Raw genomic sequence first — 7,805 nt, 5'->3', positions numbered from 1 at the left:
AGGGCAAAATAAAAGAGCAATGTTTTCATGCATTGTCAACTTATGGAATTCATCGCTATAGGAAACTGAAATGGCCACTAGCATAGATAGATTTGAAAACGGATTTGTCAAATTCAAATAACTGGATAAACCAACCAATGATTGTTAGCCAAGCCAGGCTAAAAATAGAACTTCCAAGTTCAGAGACAGTCTATCTCTGATTCCTATATATTCTAGCAAAAGAGCAATCAATAGCATAACACTGTTATTTCCCAGTCTATCATGCTGATGAGTTTCTGCAGAACTGGGTGACCACAACCAGCGTCAGACACCTGGACTAGGCATTTATGTGGTTGTTGGTTTCCTGCATGTACCTAACTCCTTAGCGATCTTGTTTGCACAGGATGCCTGGCTAAATCGCCTTCCCTTCCCCTCATTTCTGGCAAGAGTTCCATGGGGTTGTGCAAGGATTAGGCAGGATGTCGAGCTGGATGACTCCGCATTGTGCTCTGCATGTCTCTGTGCCTATAAAGACTTCAGATCAGAGGAGTATCTCGTAAGAAATCCCATGTATGCAAAGCATGATCTCTTAATGCCGTTGAGCAGGTAGCAACATTAATGCCGTAATTCTAAACCTACTGTAGTGGGTACGATAAGTAGTTTTCATATTGTTCTCATTATATTTGCCTGTGACAATACTTTGCCTGTTGGTACATGCGCTTTGAAATAAACTGCCATATCCATTCGGGATTATGCTCTGCTAATATCAAAGAGCACTTCTCAAAGCCCCTAAAAGGCAGCCTGGTCATTATGCCATTCCTGTATGGAACTGCTCCTGTGCCTGCTGCAGCCTCAGCTGCCAGCTCAGCCAAACAGACATCGATTCCAAAGGTCTCATCTCTGTGCCAGAGATCCCTTCTTGCTGCAGGAGTGTGCAGCATCTAAAGCGATTCCTCCTTTCTATTAAAAAATATTCAAAAAAAAAAAGAGGGAGAGAATCATGCAAGGAGTGGAAGTTTGAGTTAATTACAATTTATTCTCATTTTCACCAGCATTTTTATTAACAAATCCACATTAATCCAGTATTAAAGCAGAGTGGGATTATAGGATTTCTATCATCTGGAGCTTGGAGCAGGGGAATGTATATAATACAACCGCCCTATTCATGTGACACAAAGCTCTTCTATCAAATCTCCCACCCTATGTAGCACCCCCCCCATCTTGCCCTTTCTTATGACATGCATATGCCATCAGGTACAATAGAGCTTGCAATCATGATCAAAATGTATGGAAACATGGACACACATTAAATATACAAGGTGACAAGAAGCCTGAGCTTAGCAGCTGTCTGTCATTGCTAAGCAAGCAAGCAAATATACTCCTATGCAAGATACATTAGCCATTCTACATAACATGCTCGTCTTCTCCAACCTGGTGCTCCCCAGATGTTTTGGACTACAAGTCTCATCAGCCAGGTGACTGGAGCTGATTGGAGTTGTAGTTCAAAGCATGAAGACCGCACCTGGGAAAGGCTGGTCTAAAGCCAGTGGGTGGGTGTCAATTTCAGTGAGCTGGAAACCTAGACAGACCACATTTTATCCAATTGGTTTAATAGAATGTTTAAGGTGCTATTTATGGTACAACAGCAAAATCTCCATCGTCCCCCCACCTCCAAAAAAAGGAATAACAACAAAAGTCAAGGAGAAAAAACTGTTACGCATTTGAGATATACTTGTACGTAGATCATTTTCCTATTGAGTGAATTTAAAAGAAAGGCATTCACTGTTACGTCGCACTCAGTTAAAGAACTGGGTTCCATAACCATACCACTTGTTTTTAAGAAACAAGGCTTTTTAAAAAGAATATCATTTCCAAATTATGTGTGAATGGCAACTTTATTTCCAGTAATGGAAAGGGGTACTTTGGTCTTCCGTCCATCCAGGTTCACCACACTTCTAGACCAGCTCCAGGAGGTGGGAATTTGGGGCACTGTATTACCTTTGGGGTCATTTCCAGAAAGCAGTTGTGGGGTGCTATTGTTAGGGACCATGGGAATTGTCCCATGGTACTCACATGGTTCCATTTTGTCACCCATGCTACTTACCATCAGGGGCAGACTTTATTATCTTTCATAATATGGCACCCTGTGTGAGGCTAAAATGTGAGTGCCCCCATATGGATCTTCTCAATTATGGGTCTTTTCATTTTTGCATCCCATCAGCTCAACCCCAGGTGCTGAGGAACTGCCAACACCACCCTAAATCCGGTGCTGTTAACATCTACCTGAAGCTACTGGAAGCTGTCATCAGGAGAAGTGGAGTGAGGTGTCATCAGTATGTAGATTTTGTTGCATCAGAAGAGGAGGCAGGATAGATGTGGGCCAGTAAACTACAGATGAACCCTGAGTGTGTCAGAGGTGTTACAAGTTCTTGGTATCCGTCTGCATCATTATTAATTTTCAGGAGAAATCTGAAAGCATTCCTGTTTATACAGTCATTTGATGGTTGAAGAATTTTGTTCTTGACAATCCTGAGATCGCTTGATAGAAGAATTGTGTTTTTTAAAGCTCTAACTGTTTTTAGCTGCAGTTGTTTTGGGAATGTCGAAACGGTTTTAGAATGTTTTCACTTCCTTTTTGTTTTTAAATTGTGGATCTGTTTGCTACCCTGGGCTCCTTCATGAGAGAGGATGGGATATAAATGCAATAAATAAATAAATACCAGTGACAGCAGGATAGGAAATAGAAGTTGCATCCAAGTAGTAATAATTCTACTCATTCTAATGCTGCCATTCTTTAAAGAGTGGCTATATGCTTTACTGTCGGGACGCGGGTGGCGCTCTGGGTTAAACCACTGAGCCTAGGACTTGCCGATCAGAAGGTCGGCGGTTCAAATCCCCGCGATGGGGTGAGCTCCCGTTGCTCAGTCCCAGCTCCTGCCAACCTAGCAGTTTGAAAGCACGTCAAAGTGCAAGTAGATAAATAGGTACTGCTCCAGTGGGAAGGAAAACGGCGTTTCCGTGCGCTGCTCTTGTTCGCCAGAAACAGCTTTGTCATGCTGGCCACATGACCCGGAAGCTGTACACTGGCTCCCTCAGTCAATAAAGCGAGATGAGCGCCGCAACCCCAGAGTCAGCCACAACTCCCAAAGAAGAATACCCACGGCTTATTTATTTTATTCAACCCTTCTGCCAAGGAACCCAGGGTAGATTACAAGGTCTTCCCCACTACCACCCCATCACAGCAACCCTATAAGGTAGTTTAGGCTGAGTAAGAAAGCCACTCAGTGAGAGTTTCCTGGATGATCTGTGATTTGAACCTGATTCTTCTTGGCCATAGTCTGCCATGCCAGCTCAGAGCAGAGATAAAAGAAAAGAAAAACATTGCACAACAATGTGAGAATATAAACAATTGTAAAAAAGAGACCACAATCAAGCATATCTAATTTGGAATTGCTATGATCAGTCTACTAAGATAATAACAATGGGATTAATTGCACAATAAACATAATAGTTTTAGCGGCCTTTATTTATTTTTATTTTGGCCTTGTAGAAAGTGGCATTTTTTAATTCTCCGAGTTGTGCATCCAGACCTACATTGGTGGCACAAAATGAGAGACAACAAAAAGCACAGTGTTTTGTTTTAGATCCTGCCCTATTCCAGGAATTGTTCAGAAGTGCTGCTGACAGCTATGACCACCAACAGATCTACTTGGACATGTAAGAATATATTCCATCTCATTTTATTTCACCACTTCTGCATTTCTCATTCAGTACAACCCATGTGGCACCATTACCCCCAAGACCAGCAGTTGAAGGAATTAGGCTTGCCATTTTCCCCAACAATGGCACACATTGTTTTGACTTATCTGTTTTGTACCTTACAAGGGGACTGTGTGGCCAGAATGGAACAGGAGATAAAGGCTCCTGTAATTCAAATCTGTTTCTTCTTTTGCCATTTCAATTTTTTAATGACTTGAAATTTGAGGCACTTGGCTATCTCATCTGGACAGGGCCAAGTGAACTATAAATGAATCAATACAGGCTATGTTTTGTTCTCTGAGCACCACGGGTGGTGACCAGCAAATTAAACTGCAGTTGCAAGAATGTATTCCATCTTTATGGTCCATCTTACATTTATTTATTTTATCCTGAACACTGAATGCATGCAGAAAAGTATCTATAAAGTTTTTGATATTTGTAAAACAATAATACATTTTTTTAAAAAAAAATATCTTACGTATTTTCTGCCTTTCCCTGTTCCCTTGATCAGTCTACTCAAAAAGTGAGCATGCCTCCTTAACCTGTAGACCTTACATTTGCTTTAAAAAAGAGTTGGGGTGGCATCTTTCACAAGATGCAGCTTCAAAATGAGCTACCAGATTCTTTGACCATGTTTTCAAGCTATCAGAAATGCAACTCAGATTGAAGCAAACCAATACATGTGAATATTTCAGTGCGCATGAGTTTTAAGTTGATTTCATTATGATGAAGGTAGCTGATACATCATCTTCAGCATCTGGACTTAGTAATGTCAAAAATCCTTGGTGGTCTTAGACAGGTGAGAGAGAACTTGATACAATTTGCCTTCTCCCTTTCTGCTTTAGAAACTTCCTTTTGATACCGATCTCTGACTAGCAACTGTTCCATCTTCAATCTTCTGCTTGGGTGAAGCTTCTTAAGAAAGTTATTGCTCTGTGTTTACAGATGTACATGAATCTCTGCAGTCCAGCTTCTGTCCTGCTTATGGTGCTGACAATACTCTTGTCTCTCTCATCTGCAGTTTAGAATCAACAATAGGCTCTACATATTGACAGGCTCAAAGTTCTCCAGAATTCAGGATACAGAATTCAGGATACAGAATTCAGGAGACATTATTATTACTACTACTACTATTAATATCCCACCTTTCTCCCAGAATGGGGACTAGATTAAAATAAATATGGATAAAACACAGAAAGCTAGAAAGTAATTAAACTATAGTAAAATTACAACTATAGAAAAACTAATATATTAAAATACAGAGAGTAAAAACATTGCAGTGCTATTAAAAACCATTTCAAACCAGATTATGAAATAGCTGGTCCAATCGGAACCCAAAATAGCACTACAGTGGTACCTCGGTTCTCAAACGAAATCTGTTCCAGAAGCCTATTCAAAAATCGAGGCATGGCTTCCCATTGGTTGCAAGAACTTCTTTCACTCAGTGGAAGCTGCATCGCAAGTTTGGGTTCTGAAAAATGTTCGAAAACAGAAGCATTTACTTCTGGGTTTTCGGCGTTTGGGAACCGAAATATACAACAACGGAGGCGTTTGGGAACTGAGGTTCCACTGTATTATCATATTTTCCTTTAGCAGTCAAGGGAATGCCTAATAAATAACTTCTTACCCATTTGTTAACTGTTGCCAGATTAATAATTGGCCGTTGTGAGAGGACTCTTCATGTAAATCTCTTTGACGCTTGGCTGTCTCAGATATGGTACATTATACTTAAGGACAATGAGAGCACTGTACTGGAAAGAAAAACACAAACTTTTATGCAACATGATATCCTCTTATTGAATACCTATTGGACACAGCTTCCATCCACCAGCAACACTTGTGAAATGGCAGTTTCAACTGACTACTATACATCCAATGAAGCACAGCTGGGATTGCTTCTGTTATAGTTTCCCTTTGTTTGTGATGACTCTGTACTCCAACCTGTTGCCATTATTGGTAATATTATTTTTAATTTTCTCCTTTTTATATCTAATTCATTTATATGAAAATCAATAAAATACAATTTTTTAAAAAAGCCATTCACTTCACAACACAACACAACACAACACAACACAATATTATTTAATATCATATAATAATATAATACATAGATTGGTAACTCCTTATTTAATTTGTCCACAAGCCTAACCCTGAGTGAACGTCCTCAGAGAGCAAGTGTGTGTGTGGCAGCATTAAAAAAACACAAAATAACACCAAAACTATGATGATCTGGGAGCCAGACCTGCTGTGTCTGCCCTCTGCCCGCCTTCATTTTGGCCTAACTGGCAGTGCCTCAGGCTGATGGCAAAGAAGGTCTCTACATCTCTCTGAGATGGCTGGCAATTCAAAGTAAACAAGGCTTTTGTGTCGGTTACTTAAGGAGCCCTCTGATAAACAGGGCTGGTGATGAATGCTGACATAAATAGATGAAGCTCCTTATGTCCACAACCAGTGCCAACACGCTGGGCAAAATGTGCCATCTGCAGCAGGGTGCTATTAAGCAAATTAATGTTGTGGAATTTTTTTTTGGTCAATAATTATTGTGGAAAATAAACAAGGAATCCATTTCCCATTCAGTAACAATTGGCAAGAAAAATGGCAGCAATCAAATGGAGTCCTAGCCATACATCACCTAGGCCATTTGTATTAGCAACTTTCCCCTCTCCCCACTTTTGCTCAAAGAGCCGTGTGCACAGAGTGAGATATTCCTCTATGTAAGCAGATGCTTGTGAGTTGATTGAGTTCCTTGCTCTGTGCCTAGAGGAACAAAAGAAGTGCACCCAAGGTGTGGTTGGCATAAGTCGTGCTGCGGTTGTTCCCTGCTTTTCTTGCAATGGTCTCTCTGTCTCTGTAGACTCTCCTATGAGGAGCTCCCCAGTAACCACTTGTGAGGGACACAATGCTAGGATCTGGAGATGCTTTGGAGTCCACAGGGAGCATCGCTCAAAGATCCTTAACCCACCTGCAGCTCACTACTGGGCTCCCAGTTTCCACCAGCACTCACACCCACCTGCATATCCATGGAAGCTACAAATTACACCTCCAGTGGACCAAAGATACGATTTGATTTGCTGTATATCAATGCTGCTTTCCATTCAAATGAACCCCAAAGCGGTTCACAAACAATAAATAGCAATAAACTAACAGAAAATCACAAGTGCAGCAGAAATCATATAATATAATAAACAGACCATCAGTAAAGGGCTTACAAGTTACAAAACAGTATTAACAAACCAGCAACTTTTAAAAAAGCCAAATATAAGAATTACAGCATAAGTCATATCACAATGAGGCTTTTATAATCTGCAAAACAATATTAACAAAATAGCAACTAAAGAAATAAGAAGTTCTTACACACACACTCCCCCCCCCCAACAACTCACAATCTTCACCCTACACAGTTCATTAAAGCACACATACACAGCCGTCATACAGGACGACCCTGATCTAATACATACAACAGGGCTGTGCTTTAACCCAATAGTTGAACAAACTAACTCCTAATAGGATCTGCTTCACAGGGCTCCATTCAGCAGAATCTCCACTCTTGTGACACACATCCCTCTGCCTCTGCACCCCAAGGGTTTATGAGATTCTGGTAATGCCTCTATTTGACTGAATGGAGGCTAGAGAAGGGTGGGTAGAAACAAGCTTGCATCTGCCCAGTTTTGACCCTGGCCCCACCCAGGCTCTGGGAAGGTTGTTCAGAAGTGAATGTAGCCCTTGGGCTGAAGACGGTTCCTTATTGCTGGATCCACCACCACCAAAAAGACCAGTGATGGCTGTTCTAGCAATACGGACTGCCAGAATTAGGGAAAGGAGGCTCCTGCATTCACTCACACCACAACATGTAATAAACACAGATTTAACTAAATAGTTGAGCTAGCGGGAGCCAGTACAATGAGTCCTGCTAGTGCAACAGGGCTTTGCCCCTCTCCTCCTGCCCCATGCCCTCATCAAATCAGCTCTGGAGGGTTGGGGGAACCCTTGGAATAGATGTATGGGGCATGCGGGCGAAGGACAGGGGTAAGTCCCATTGCACAAGCATAAATCCTTGCACCGATGGG

This window comes from Podarcis gaigeae (assembly GCF_964106915.1).
Source record: "Podarcis gaigeae genome assembly, chromosome: 5".
Classification (NCBI taxonomy): domain Eukaryota; kingdom Metazoa; phylum Chordata; class Lepidosauria; order Squamata; family Lacertidae; genus Podarcis; species Podarcis gaigeae.
The sequence above is the reverse complement of the archived record's forward strand: the minus strand, read 5'-3'. Positions refer to the sequence as shown.